Genomic DNA, 15,801 nt, shown 5'->3' on the forward strand with positions numbered 1-15,801 from the left:
TCGCGTAATTGAATGATGAAGTCTTTGGATAAAATCAATTTATGAATACATGCATGAAACGCTTCCACAGATGTGCAGTTAGACGTGTTTTTAGCTCTGTTCTTAGTACCTAGTATCCCTTAGTACTCCTCTTAGTACCTGCTCTTAGTACCTGTAATTTATACCTGGACGCCTATAGAGTATGCAAAGACTGAATCAGACATGCTATGGACATCCAGCAGCCGATCGTGGCTTACTAGGTTATATCCCCTTTTTTCATATCCACTATATTAACCTAGCACTTTAACCTCCTGTTAACCTCCTTAACCTGTTAACCTCCTTAAGCTGTGTATGAAGATGATTTTTTAAGGAGAAAAGTCTGCTTCGGCCAGAGCGCCAAGGCACAAGTTATTTTTCGTTACATAACGTGGAGTCAGAGACCCATTGCTCAAGCATTTCTTCCAAGCTAAGCCGAACATCAGGCCAGGTACCCATTGGAAAACGATGTGTGCCCGGCGACATTGGGGATCGAACCATGCCTTGTAACGCCTTGTAACTTTTTTCGGCAGCCTTCAAGTGGGATCTGCTCGGAACTCCAATCTGCATCTTGCAGGAAGAGCTCCAGTACCCATCACTAAATGCATCATCCATTTACACCTCTGTTCACGCCAGCAAAACGTCCGCCACTCCTCGTGCCCTGCACGAGAAGCGAAGAAGACCCAGTATGTCAGTTGACTCAAAGCATCGTGGAGTACAACGAGGTTTTGTGGCACGTGGGCCTTGAAATAAGAGAGGAAGAAGGCGTCGGTGATCTGGGCATTGCCAGTCCACCGGGCATTCGGCTCACAGGGCTGTGGTTGCAAGAGCAGAGTGAACGTGAAATCCTCGCTGTTAATATTATCAACGACGTAATCGCGCAGCACCGCTGCATCGTGTCCATAGAGCTAAATTTCGTGCTCGCGATTAACCCACTAGTTCTCAGCATACTTAAAAACAAACGCAGTGTCAGGAACCTGATTATCTCGAACATCCCTTGAATCCCGTACTGGGAAACGAATGTGGTTGAGGTCTTGAGAAAGCTTGCCAGCCCCTCGGGAAAAAATGACGCAGCTTTCCCGCCAAAATGCACGTCCTTGGTCAGTATGCCACCGTTTGAAGCCCCATTGCAACGAAAGAGAACCTTCCTTACTACCCTGGATGTTGGAGCTCTGAAGATGTGCAGTGACTTCGCCCAGCAATTGTTCGACATGCTGCTGCAGAACAACACCGTCAGCGAGTTGACCGTCGGAGCGTCTGTTTTCACGTCGGACAGCTTGGTCCTCCTGGACTGCTTCGCCGTCTACTTGGGTAAGGAAGGCTCTGCGCTCAAGAAGCTGACTATGGTCACGCCCCTCCTCCCCATGAGAGGCCTACAGTCCTTGGTGATGGCCATCCTGGCGGCTAAGACGCTGGAGGAGCTGGTCGTCCACATCGATATCTACTCCATCTCCTGCGCCGAGCAGAACGCCCTCTTCGCCGAAATAGTCGCTCGAAACTGCTCCCTGCGGGACCTCAGGGTTACGTGCCCACGACGCCGCGCCTTTCCCTCTATGCCCGACTTACTGAATATTTTCCTCGGAGACGCCGCCGCTAGGATTGATCCCTGGCTCTCAGCGCTACAAAACAATACCGCGCTCTCGACTCTTGCTCTAGACCTCGTGGGGCTTTCGAACGACGAGTGCTGCGCATTCTTCCGTTCCCTGGCGCTGAACAACGCCCTGAAGGACGTCTACATTGGCTACCTTCCATCATGGGCTGACATCAAGGACATATGTTTCATCATTCGCGAATCTCGCTTGGCCAAGGCAGTTCACATTGAAGATTACGTCGTGAGTGCCAGAAGCCTGCCGCGTTCCCCCCAGCGGCGTCGGCGACGCCGCGAAACGCAGAAACGGGAGCCTAAGAGCTGAGCTCTGAAATGCGGGATACGCATAGTTGATAGCTTGGCCACACATCCTTAGAGCAACAGCGTCGAATCATGGCATTCGGTTTTGAAGCGCGTGCTAAGAGCTATGTGCTATGAGCATCATAAGGACTGGGAAGCTTGCCTGCCCGCATCTATGTTTGCTCTCTACTCAGTGCCGCATGAGGCCACGGGCTTCAGTCCGGCGGAGCTGGTTTACGGGTGATCGCGGAGATCTCCTCTTCGGATGTTAAGGGAGACTAGGGAGGGAACCGGCGACGATGCTACCATGGCGGAATATGTGCTGAGCTTTTTTGATCGGTTCCACTCCTGCCAGGAGATGGTAGCGAATAACATAAAGTCCGCGCCGCAAATAGCCAAGTGGTAGTATGGCCGCAGTGCGCGCCAACGAACGTTTGCTGTGGGCGACAAAATGTTGATTTTAGGTGCTTCACGGGTAAACAAGCTCGCTGTTCAGTGCGAAGGGTCAGCCGAAGTAGTTGACACGCTATCCGACGTTAACTATACGGTTAAGATGGCAGGCCGGAGAAAGGAAACGAGGGTTTATCACTCTAATCTCATGAAACCTTACAAGGAACGTGAAGCCATTGTCCACCTTGCATTAAATGTACAGAAAGAAGTGGAGACAGAATTTGTGTTTTCAGGGGGCGAGGCCGAATCACACCCCTTCAAAAACCTGCTCGAGAGGATTCGTGCAGTGGAGAGCGTGAGCGCACAAAAACGGGAAGACCTGGAGAGACTACTGTACGAGTTCCAGGCTGTTTTTTCGGACCAGTCAGGGAGGACTGATTTGATAGAACACGACATTGAACTAATATCACACCAAGACATTCGCTCTAGCCCGTATCGAGTCTCGCCGCAGCAGAAGGAAATTTTAGCTTGTGAAATAAACGGATGCTAGAGCTGGGAATTATTGTTCCATCAGAAAGTGTATACGCGTCTCCTCTCGTGCTAGTGCAGGTGCCTGGCAAGGATCTGAGACCTTACATTATTTACCACCGGCTAAATATCATAACAAGCGACTAGATGTATCGAATTCCTAATTTATACGAAAGAGTGGAGACTGTTGGCCAGGCAGCCTATGTGTCAACCCTTGACTTAACGCGGGTATCCCGGCAAGTACACCTGATAGAACGAACGAGCCCTTACGCGGCGTCTATCTCGCCCCTGTCTACTTTCTGACCGTTTTGCATTGGGCTAAAAAACACCCCCTTTTGCTTGTCCTGCTTAATGGATCGTGTTCTCAGGGGGGGGGGGGGGGGGGGGGCGGAAGGCTTTGCGCTTCCTCACCTCGATGACATAGCGGTTTTCTCGCACAGCTGGGATGATCATTTGCGTAATTTGTGGGAGGCATTGACCCAGGTACAGAAAGCCTGCCTCACACTCAGGGCGGAGGAGCGCCAGGTTTCAAAAGCTTAGGTGGAATCATTAGGGCATGCTATCGGAGCAGAACGCAAAGGTGCAAGCAAACCAGGAGTAGCGCCGACCAGTGACTAAGACCGATATACGAGCATTCCTAGGTTTAACCGGTTATTATCAGAGCCCTCCACTACGGCGTCTCTCATAGCCTTAGCCGCTTTGGGACGTTAAACCCCATAAACCAAACCAGAAGTATATCCCTAACTACTCGGAAATCGCTAGTCCGCCGACGGACACTCTAAGAAAGGCACAGGCGGTTCGGGTGGTTTGGGACGATGCTAAGGAAAGCTCTTTCAGGGCCTTAAAGGCGGCATTAATAGGGGAACTTGTTCTGAGAGCCCCGCGTATGACCGCCCCTTCGTCCTACAGTGCGATGCTAGAGACAGGGGCGTGGGAGCAGTGTTCAGCCGGAACGACGAGCTTGGAGCAGAGCATCCGGTTTTGTTTGTCAGCCGAAAGTTGACCACAAGGGAACAGGCCGAAAAAGAATGTGCCTGTTTGGTCTGCGCCACCGAGAGACTGGGGTGCTACTTGGCAGGTTCAAGGTTCGCTATAGAAACTGATCACTGCCCGTTAACGTGGCTTGGAAATATGTCACCAAAGAATGGGAGACTTTTACACTGGAGCTAGGGCATCAAGAGCACAACTTCAAGATCGGCTATCGGAAGGGGCGGGAAAAACGGAATGCCGACGGTCTCAGTCGTAGCTTCCCTTTATAATCTGGCGTGAAAAGCACTAATGCTTGAGAAAAACTCCCGTTATTTTTTTTTTGTTTCTGCACATGTACCTCATTGCTTTAAACAAGGAGTGGCTCCTTACCAAACTTGAGACGCATGTCTCTCGCTAAAAGAGAAGAAAAAAGACGAACTAGTTTTGATTCAGCCCACTCCGGGCGTGTGCTATAAGCCAGGCCTAAATCACCCAAATTTCCAGCTATGTGACTCAGAATTAAAGACCTGACGGCGTTCAGGGGATGGCCGCATCCTGCCTTGCCGAAAATAGGGGCTCAGCTCAGATCTGGTTGCTAATATTCCGTTGAGGACTATTGCCAGCTGTGCAGGTCAAGCGGTTTGACTTTGCTACGAGGCCGACTATGACTCTGACGCCCATTGGTGATGCACCGACCAGCCGCAACAACTTCGTGGCGTCTTCTTGGCGGTGGACGGGCTGTTGTGATCGGAGGCCCAGACAGCGGGAACAGACGAGCCAGGCAGGCGCCATCGAGCTACCTTGGCAACAGGCGCTTTTGTTCGGAGAAGACACAAGAAACGTTGGCATGGGGGCGACTTCTGGCGAAGGCGACGCCGTGAACAAAGGCATATCTAATCCTTTCCGCCGGTGACGTGGAATGCGGCGCTTCTCCCGCACTGTGCTCTCCCGTGGATCGGCGGAGGAATCCCGAGAGGCGGCAACAGCGGCGCCAAACCACCGCCCGCTTGCACCTGAGCGGCCCGACAAAGTGGGGATGGACACCGCTAATTCGTCCTTCCTTCCTGAAGAGTTCACCGGTGTGAACCGTCAGAACTCGTTTCCCACGGTAGGGATCGCCGCAGAATGAGCCAACGTCCTTTTGGACCCGGTCGGCCCGTGGTAAACCGCAGTCCTCGACTGCAAGGCGCTAGGATTCCTCCTTGCCGGCACATATTTCTGTGATGTGTGCGTGGTCACCTGGTGAAGGCGGAGCCTATGAAGAGGCTAAAGGACCATTGGACTCTCTACCAGCTACCAAATTCCCTGGCTAGGTGCCTGGGTAATGTCAACTGTATTTAAGGCGCAATCTGGCGTGTTTCAGAGCGCTTCATTTCCGACTTTTGGTCTCTCTGTTTATGTTGCAAATAAGTAAAATAAATCTTCAAGTTTACTGCTTCTCCTGAAGGCTTCCCTTGTAGTCTCCCACTTCCTCCTCACGCGGTGAGGACCTCGGTGTCAATCCCCCAGCACATCACCGGTAAATTTCCGGATTTCGAAGGGTTGTATGGACCTTTTCAAAAAGCTTCCAGGGGCGCTCCCATTTTTGAATCCCCGGTGGGAAAAGCAAGGATGCGGCCGACGCCATGTTGGACTGCAAGAAGTTCGTCGCATTCGTGTGTCTGCGATTGTTTACGTGTGTTTTTGTTGCTTCTCGCCTTGTTTTGGGAGAAAGAAATCCCCGCTTCGATGCTGATACGACCATTTTTTTGTGCCCTAGGACTTTGAAGAAGACTTGCGCTTGTGAATATATGAAAAACGGGCCGTTTTGTTCACAGTGAGCAATTGCTTGATGGCACCTGCGCATTCAGCTGTTGACACCCCACCGTCGTGCGCGACGGGGACCCAGCCAACCGGGCTTATTGATATCGGCGGTAAGATGACTGCTTATATAATTTAGTTGCAATAAATATTCACTCCATACGATTTTCTGCATCTTGCTTGGATGATGCAGCTTCCAAGAATGCTCAGCTGCTGACCTTAAAGACGCAGGTTTGATCAAGGCTGCGGCGGTTAGAATTCGATGGCGTCTCCAATACGGCGTGTTTCTTACCTTGAGTCGCTTTGAGACGTTTAACCGCAAGCCATCATTTTGGGCTGGCACGATACTGCGTATTGTTTTTTACTTCTAAAGAAGCCGAGAAAGAGAATTTGTGATCTTAAAGTTGCTATACCCGTGACGCTGATTAATTCAGATTATTGTTTCATGCGGGTTATATTTAGGAGAAATGTAAGCGAGTGCATTGAGTGGATGAGCTCCCTGCAGCGTATAATAATCCGCAGTCATGTCACTGTCAATAAGAAAATAACGCTCTTGCCATTCTGAATCCCAGCAGAGAGCATCATCTAGCGGCAATCAACTTCTGTCGTCGCTTTCAGCTGTAATTAGAAGGGTGTACAGAATCACTATGATGGATTTCAACAAAGCTATGGCATGGATAACGTGCCCTGTATCGCAGTCCGTCTAGTGAAAAAAGCCTCGCTTTTGGGCAATTTTCATTCCTACCGTCAGGCCATGGGAAGGTTAATGGTGCGGTGGGATGCAAAAGTTTGTTTAGGTTTATGGGTTTCAACTTCCCACAGCGACTCGGGCTGTGAGAGATGCTGCAGCTTAGGGCTACAGAAATTTCTACAACCTGGGGTTCTTTTACGTGCGCTGACATCGCACAGCACATGGGCGCTTTGCTTTGCTTTTCACCTCTGTTGATAAGCGGCGGCCGCGGCCGGGATTCGATCCCGCAACCTTTAGCACAGTATTCGATTCATTCTAAAACCAGTGAAAAGATGGAACACAGAGAAGAGGAAAACCTCTTCTTGTGCTCTTCTCTATGTTCTGTCCTTTTACTGGTTTTAAATTGAATGAATCATTACCAACTTGCCCAGTCATCTACCTTGTTGAAACACAGTAGTCGACCATCCTAACCACTGTGGCCTCACAAATGTAGAACAAGAAAGAATTCCGTTTTCAGTTTTTATCTTCAACGGAAACAACACTTAAATTGACAGTCAAGCGGAAAACAATCACACACACTCTCCATGCATGCATTCGTAGCCATGGCTCATAGCTTCATGCCAGCTTCCCATGCAGTCCACACAGAATGGGCAACATTGAGCGGTGCGTTATTCTCACCGCCAGCAAATTACTCTTGGCCTCTTGCCGCCTGATTTGAGACTTTTGACTGAAAGATGCCGCTCCGGGTGTTGAAAATGTGTATAGCATTATGAAATGCATCGACGTATTCCATATTATCCAGGTGGTCTTGTGAGTATTTTGCTGAAAAGAAGTGCCTTGCGGTTAATTTAAGAAATAAAAACAAATTCCAGACAAGAAAAATAAAATATAGGATGTCTCCGTGTCTGCGAAGTTAATTGCAAACAGGACTGCAGGCCGCTGAATTGGCCCTGTCGTTATCTCTTCGTACTCTTAAGGCGGATTTTAAGTGACCCCGAATTGTTTAATCAAGCGCTCAGTGGTAATAAACAATTTTGGAATCGGGCGGAATTTTTTTTTATTAAAAGCAACCTTCCGAAGTCAGGGTCATAATAACTTCCTGAACAACTAAATAAAAGTGAAGTCATTTATGTTATCCTATTGGCTAACATTACGGGGGCGGTGATATCTGTCCAATAAAAACTTTTTTTCTACCTTTTCGCTGCCATCACTTTGAAATCTGCGACGAGTGGCTCTAGGTTCAAGTTAGTTGAAAAGGTTCGAAAATTTATTTCTTTTCCTGTATTGAATGAAAGCAGCATTTTAATTATATGAAAGTACCTCTTTTTAACAGTGCATTCAAACAAATGTTCCTGGTGATAAAGAGCCGAATTCCTTATTCGACTGTGGTATGTGAGATTACCTCGATCTTTGCGACTCTGTGTGCAAGTATGTTCATCGTGCTATTTTTAAATATGCCCTGTCTACGTACGATCCCCAGGCTGAAAATTTTGTTGTGGAGGCGATGGATGGTTTTTTTTTTTATCTTAAGAAGCGCGAAACATAAAACTATTCTTTCTAGTTTTTTTTTCATAATTGAGACGCTCTACGCGCAGGAAAATTCGCTTACATATGCTTGCTAAAAAGAATTTGAATCATAACGTACTAACTACGTTCAAAGCATGAAGGGGCGGCACAAAAGAAAGAAATTGGCTGTGGCTTAACTCATTTATGCCTGGATATGCTTAGCGAGAGTTACGGCAAATCTTATTGTTTAGCTCGTTCTTCTGTCTCCGCAGCTCGGTGCCTCCTCCTGGTTTCACTCCGTCGTTGATCAGCGGCCCTGGCACGAGATGCCGAACAAGACGACGAAACATCCTCATCAGCATCCACTCGCCTGGCTGCTTCGTACTTACGACGTGTCTCGAGGCGTGCGGCTCGTTCTTCCTCCGTCTCCTCGGCTCGCTGCCTCCTCTTGGTTTCGCTCCGACGACGAAGCCTGGCTTCTTTTAGTCTCTCCGGCTCACTTTCCATATCTACGACGAATCGCACCAAGCCGCCCCTTCTATATATACAATGCAACGCCGGCTCCTCCTACTGTTGTTGCAACGCGGTTGCACCGGCTCCTCCACTGACATCAATCATGCCTGACGGCGTGGCGAGCGGGGCTGCCAGCTGAGGCGGTTGCTAGGCAACGGCTCAGCTCGCGGTGTGACCACCGGCCACAGCGAAATGGCGAGAATACGGCCAATGTTGGTCGCTACGAAATTCGGCAGATGCGCTTAAGACTGCTTACTTGCGGGAACGCAAATGCGTTACTATCCTTGGCTGCATTGACAGCCACCCACACACACACACACACCACCCATAACGCTGAACGACGAGCGGTTGCATCATAATTTCATACGAAATTTCGTTTTTTAGGCAAGGAAATGGCGCAGCAACTGGCTCACACCTCAGTGGACACCTCAACCGCGCCTTAAGGGAAAGGGTAGCGTCCGGGTAGACTCCGGTAGAGTCCTTCAATAGAGTATTGAAGGTGCATATATCATCGGTTCGAATCCTTGTCTCAAACTGTCCTAGAACCTCACTAGCACATGTGTGTTATATATGTAACAAAAAATCTTGCGACACCCAGCGGATTTAGGTACAACGAACCGTTGTGTCACAGTTTTGGTGCGAATGTTGCCTAGAAAACTGGCTCCACATGAAGCTCGGCCATTGGTGATTATATATCAATCAATCAAAAACATTTTATTTCAAGGCATTTCCTACGGAGACAAAGCCAAAAGGCTAATATAGCCTGACGAAGTGTCTGCACCCGTTTGGTTCGTACAGCGTCGCAAAACGGTGCACTTCACATAGAAGGAGAAAAAAAGCAAGCAATACTGCACATAAACACAGTTAACGAAAGAAATGATATGCCCAGAAAAACTTCGTAAACAGTACCGTGCATTACAGGTATTCAGTGAGCGCTGTTTCTGCAGTACGCACTTCGTACAAAAACAGAAAAACAGTAAATACGAGAGAAAAGCTCATAATATAATAAAAACAGCATGGAGCAATCTACATACCGCATGCGGTTGCCATAAGGAAAATGCTGTACATTCTTTTTAATTTAGCAGGGCTATTTGTCCAATTTATTATGCCTTCGTGTTTACTTAGAATATTGAATGCTTGGTACGTCAATGACTGTTTACCGTAGTTTGTTCTATCTTTCAGAAGCCACCTTCTTTGATGTCTGAAACCGTGCCGGTGATCAACTGCTACGCCGATATCTTTGTATATGTGTGGCGTGTATCTGTAGAATTATTTTATACAAGTATATTTGGTTGGCCGGGATCATGTCATGCTTCACAAATAGCTTCCTAGTGCGTAATTCACGGATATCTCCTGGATAATTTTAAAAAATACGTGAACGACGACGTTAACAAGGTGGATCGATGAATGAACTTTATTGGATTGTCTGAAGTTGCGGTGCTGGCTTTGCTGTGTGCGTCACACGGCCGCTTGATCCCGTCAGCCTATTTTTCTTTAGCTGGAGTTTTGTGTCATCTGCTAACATGGGCACACTCACGCGCCACCGTCGTTTGTGATAGTGGGACTAGTAACGCCTTCGCATTAAAAAAAAACTAGGATAAAACGAGAACTGCTATCTCTATTTGTTGACGAACGGCGGTAGGGGACATCACAAGGATTTCCGGCAGCTTCGCTATCGGGAGAAACACGTGGACGACTTCCCGCTTCCTTTGCAGTCGAACGCTGGTTACGTCACTGGCGCAGCCGGTATCTGTGAAATGCTTCCATCACATTTCTCGCCTGTATTCGCCAGGAATCGCAATAGTTTGGTTTTATGGTTTGGTTTTATGGGGTTTAACGTCCCAAAGCGACTAAGGCTATGAGAGACGCCGTAGTGGAGGGCTCCGGAAATTTCGACCACCTGGGGTTCTTTAACGTGCACTGACATCGCACAGTACACGGGCCTCTAGAATTTCTCCTCCAAAGAAATTCCAGCCGCCGCGGCCGGGATCGAACCCGCGTCTTTCGGGTCAGCAGCCGAGCACCATAACCGCTGAGCCACCGCGGCGGCGGAATCGCAATAGTTCTATTGCAATGCAGATCATCAGCCCATGCTCCGCAATGAAGCCTAGAGTTTAGAAATATTACTCCCGCTACTCAGAGTCAGCCACCAAAAACATCCCAAGAAGTTGATGCCGTTCTTTTTTCCGTATTAAATGGCTGCTGAGATGTCTTAGCGTCTTCCCCACTTATTTATTTATTTTTATTTATTTTATTTATTTACAGAATACTACAGACCCTAAGATGGGTCCAAGCAGGAGGGGCAAAAGCACAAAAAAGAGGCGCGGCAGATTACATAGCACAAAACTAACATAACAGTAATAGAACATAGTAAAGAACAAGGAAAAAACAACTCAGCAATTATCAATAAGTAATTTTGTTAATGGCATCGATGCTGTTTGCAACCTCAGGCGAGAGTTCATTCCTTTGAGTTATTGTGTGTGGAAAAAATGAGTATTTACAAGCATTGATTCTAGCGCTCTAAGGTGTTAGTGATTCCGTGTGACGATGTCGCGTTAGTTGCGTTGTGATCAGTTTAAGAAATAAATCTGGGCTCATGGAAAGCTCGTTATTTTTGAGTAGGGAAAGAAATTTCAATCGCTAAATTTTTCTTCGTTTTTGCAATGTCTGTATGTTGTTTTGTGCCATAAGTGTGGTTGGAGAGTCAGTAGAACGATATTTATTAAAGATGAATCTAACATACTTTCGTTGGATCATTTCCAGTGCCTCAATGTTATGTTTTGTGTAAGGGTCCCAGATGGTGCATGCGTACTCAAGTTTCAGTCTGATGATGAATGTGGAGGCTAGGAGGGTAGCTGTGTAGGCCAGTTGGTGAGACATGAAGGCGCTAGACACCGCAGCGGACACGGGACATAGAAAGAAGACGACACAGGGCGACACAGGCTAGAAGCTTTGCACTAGAAGGGGTACTTTTTAATTTATGCCTAAGAAAGCAAAGTTTCCTAAAGGATGACGTACATATGTTGATAGATTTAAAGCATCAATAGGCCTTCGGAATTTTCATTTCGCTTGGAAGGAGGCTGTAATAGTTTCAGTTCTTCAGGCGGCAGTACGCACTGCTGCCGCAAAGTACAGGCCTACCGTCTTTCAGCCATGACTGGCATTCGACAAAATCGTTCTGTTGAAACAGTCCTTATCCGTTTCTTGGGCAGTGTAGCTAACAGGTTGGCGCTGTTCATCTTGACTGCAGGCCAACTTTCTACACGGAGAACACTGTATTCTCCTGGGCTGTTTCAAAAGCACGCCATCACAAGGGTGTCTCAGTTCGTGATTTATACGTGCAACTGAAGCTGTTGCGCGTTTCGCCTCCCAGGCTGGGAGTCGAGGATATGTGTTTGAACCTACGTGGCATCATGGCAAGTGCGTGCCGAGCATTAATTAGTACAACATGTTGCGCTATTTACCTACAAGAGTCTGGTGCTCTCTGAACTCTTGTATGCCGCTTTCATCTGGAATAGTATCGGCCGCTTTCTTTCTCCGCTTATTCCGAATCAGTAAAAGTGGTTCGCTCGAACGCCATGGCTCCTTGTACCTCCCTAACGTTGCCAGTGCGATATCAATGTTTCAATTCGCGTCTTAGCGCTAAACGCTCTGAAAAGTGAATTCCAGAGGAGGGCAAATTCGGGCAGGTTGGTACATGTTTTACGGATTGAAAAAACAGCGCAATCAAAGACGAGACACAAGAAGGACAAAACACCAGCCCTGACTATCAACCACATGGTTTATTGCTACAGGTGAGGCAACATATAAATGAAATGGCACGAGTGAAAACACCAAATAAGCATGACAGAAAGGTACCGCACAACCACACAACTTGACTGAAAAAAGGAGCATCCTGATTAAGATACGCAAGTTCCTTTGATAGTATATTTATCGATTGGCTGCTGATAGAGGTGTTACCAAGCTTTTTGATATGGCAAGCCTCCGAAATGAGCCTTGTGGTCTCATCTTTATAACGGGCGATGATAGTGGTCCGATTGAGGTGCGCTTCGCAATCTTCACACTCAGCACAGTGCACAGCAAGCTGGTTTCTGCGAGACTTGTTCTCGATATCTTCTGCATGTTCACGCAGTCTATTATTGATGCATCGTCCCGTCTCACCAACGTAGAAACTCCCACAAGAGGTGGGGATCTTGTAAACGACACCAACACGACACTGAATAAACTTCCGCTTATGCTTCTTCTGGCAGCCTTTTTTGCTTCCATCCTCATTACCACGCTTGCACAATCCGCTAAGTTTATTCCTGGCTGAAAAAACCAGCCTAATGCCTCCTTTGCTCACTATCTTCTTTTGATTGTGCGAAACTTTGTGCACATACGGGATGCACACTGTTCTTTTTCTTTCTGCCAGACGCGCATCGGTGCCCTTGATCTTTCGCAGACCACATTCTGCAAGCAGGGACTCAGCAACATTTGACACCATCTTCGTGGGGTATCTTGCTGCAGATAGCCTGTTCACCTGTGCGTAGAAACTGCCTTTTGTCTGATGCAGACATGATCTTTGCAGTGCGGCTCAGGCATGCCTTGGCGATACCGCGCTTAACAATCTTCGAGTGAGCTGACCGGAAAGGGAGAAGGCTCTTCCTGGACCGCGGCGAGTATGCCCAACAAGTATGGTTGTTAGAAATTGTCAGTTCCATGTCTAGAAACCTGAGCCTATTATTAGAGGGGAGCTCTGAAGTCAATTGAAGGTCATTAAGTTCATAACAGAACACGTCAAAAATCTCTGCAGCCGTTTGCTGTGCGTCATTAGTGCGATATAAAATTAGAAAGTCATCAACATATCGCATTATCTTAACAACGGGCGCGTCATCGAGCTTAGTTCGAAGACGCCTGTCATAACTTGCTAGATTGGTTTGGTTTATGGGGTTTAACGTCCCAAAGCGACTAAGGCTCTGAAAGACGCCGTAGTGGAGGGCTCCGGAAATTTCGACCACCTGGGGTTCTTTAACGTGCACTGACATCGCACAGTACACGGGCCTCGAATTTCTCCTCCAAAGAAATTCTGCCGCCGCGGCCGGGATCGAGCCCGCGTCTTTCGGGCCAGCAGCCGAGCACCATAGCCACTGAGCCACCGCGGCGGCTTTGCTAGAAGTACTTGCTAGAAGTAAATCGCTTAGTACAGGAGCGATGCTCGAGCCAATGCAGACTCCTTGTTTTTGGATAAAAAAGTTACTGTCTATAGTGACAAAGGTTGATTTCATGTAAAAACTTAGCAATTCTAAAAACCTGCTAACGTCCATTCCGCATGCGTTTTGGAATTTTGTTACGCCAAAGCGGTCGATGCAAAGGCTGACTTCCGCGGTCACAGAGCTCTGAGGCAAGGAATTGTAAAGGTCCTTCACATCAACCGAAAAAGCGCTTACATGTGGTGGGCACTCTTCCCGGAGGAAGTCTGAAACAGTCTCGGGATTCCTGATGAGGAATGGGTCGTCCACCTCCAGTTGAGAAAGGCACTTCTGCAAGAAAACAGCGACTTCACGTTGCCACGTGCCTCTTTCAGACAAGATAGCGCGGAATGGGCACTGATCCTTGTGTGTCTTCGCACTGAAGAACATAGAAAGGCAGGTTCCTTTCGATGTCTTTACAGACGAAGCCAGCCTCGAGAGGCCGGCTTGTTCACTTAGCTGGACCGCTTTTTCTTGCACCTTGGCAGGTTTGACGGACTTTAATTCCCTGAAGTTAGCTTGGACTGCTTCTTGGGCCTTTTCTTTGTACAGGCCATTAGACACGATGACAAAGTCACCTTCCTTGTCGGACTGTAGCAGCTTCACCTTCGCATCTCTGAGGGCTTCCGCAGCGGAGGTGAGAAGACGCGTGTTTCCTTTCTTGACATCTTTTGGGAGGCACTCAACTCCTTCCAAGATGCACCTGTTGGCGTCATCCATGGTGGCCCTTTTTGCAGCCGTCCGCACCAGAGAAAGTAGCTCAGTTTTGTCAAGACGCGGACGTTCACAGAACTTCGGTCACTGCTTGAGAAGGCTGTTGACTTTCGTAGGGATGTTGACGTTGCCGAGCACAACCACTTCCTGTTGGACGGGCCCTGGAGGTCTCCTTTTCCGTGGAAGTCAAGGAACTAACTGGCGCCACATGAATTCTGCTGTATTAGATGCCAAACGGAGGTCTTGCCCAAATATTTTGTTCCCTGGTTGTGTGGATACCTCCCTACTGCATGCGATGCTCAGGCACTCGGTGTAGAACCTGGCTTGCCTCCAGGTCTCGGATCGCAGAATGCGGCAGACTCGCGTTGCGTGATGATATGAGGGTGCGAGCCCCCCAAGTAAGCTGAGAACAACAGGAGGCAGATAAGAGTTCTTGATTGAAAACGTGAGAAGACGAGCCCACATGTGGTTGCGGCCAAAAGATTAACACACATAACTGAAGAGCGGAGGCATAAAGAGGGTAGAAAAGTGCCCGATGTAGAAGAATTGAATTCCAGAAGAGGGCAAATACGGGCTGGTTGGTACATGTTTTACGAATTGGAAAAACAGCGCAATCAAAGACGAGACACAAGAGAAGGACAAAAAAATAGCGCTGACTAACAACCAAATGGTTTATTGCTACAGGTGAGGCAACGTATAAATGAAATGGCACGATTGAAAACACTTCAATCAAGAACTCTTATCTGCCTCGTGATGTTCTAAGCTTATTGGGGGGCTCGCACCCTCAGATCGTCACGCTAAGCATCGCTCCTGTACTAAGCGATTTACTTCTAGCAAGTTATGCCAGGCGTCTTCGAACTAAGCTCGATGACGCGCCCATTGTTAAGATAATGCGATATGTTGATGACGTTATAATTTTATATCGCACTAATGACGCACAGCAAACGCCTGCAGAGATTTTTGACGTGTTCTGTTATGAACTTAATGACCTTCAATTGACTTCAGAGCTCCCCTCTAATAATAGGCTCAGGTTTCTAGACATTGAACTGACAATTTCTAACAACCAGATTTGTAGGGCATACCCGCCGCGGTCCAGGAAAAGCCTTCTCCCTTTCCGGTCAGCTCACTCGCAGATTGTTAAGCGCGGTATCGCCAAGGCATGCCTAAGAGCCGCACTGCAAAAGTCATGTCTGCATCAGACAAAAGGCAGTTTCTACGCACAGGTGAACAGGCTATCTGCAGCAAGATACCCCACGAAGATGGTGTCAAATGTTGCTGAATCCCTGCTTGCAGAATGTAGTCTGCGAAAGATCAAGGGCACCGATGCGGGTCTGGCAGAAAGAAAAAGAAGTGTGCATACCGTAGGTGCACAAAGTTTCGCACAATCTAAAGAAGATAGTGAGCAAAGGAGGCATTAGGCTGGTTTTTTCAGCGAGGAATAAACTTAGCGGATTGTGCAGGCGTGTTAATGAGGATGGAAGCAAAAAAGGCTGCCAGAAGAAGCATAAGCGGAAGTTTGTTCAGTGTCGTGTTGGTGTCGTTTACAAGATCCCGACCTC

General features: G+C 47.9%; 2 pseudogenes; one reads left to right on the top strand and one right to left on the bottom strand.

Annotated features, from left to right (window-relative positions):
- The first annotated feature begins 617 nt into the window (after positions 1-617).
- LOC149333777 (uncharacterized) lies at positions 618-1,928 on the top strand (annotated as a pseudogene).
- Positions 1,929-8,005: 6,077 nt separating this feature from the next.
- Positions 8,006-14,707, bottom strand: LOC149333778 (uncharacterized; annotated as a pseudogene).
- Between the last annotated feature and the right edge of the window lie 1,094 nt (positions 14,708-15,801).

Source organism: Amblyomma mixtum, chromosome 8, assembly GCF_055824585.1.
Source record: "Amblyomma mixtum isolate Tamu chromosome 8, ASM5582458v1, whole genome shotgun sequence".
NCBI lineage: Eukaryota > Metazoa > Arthropoda > Arachnida > Ixodida > Ixodidae > Amblyomma > Amblyomma mixtum.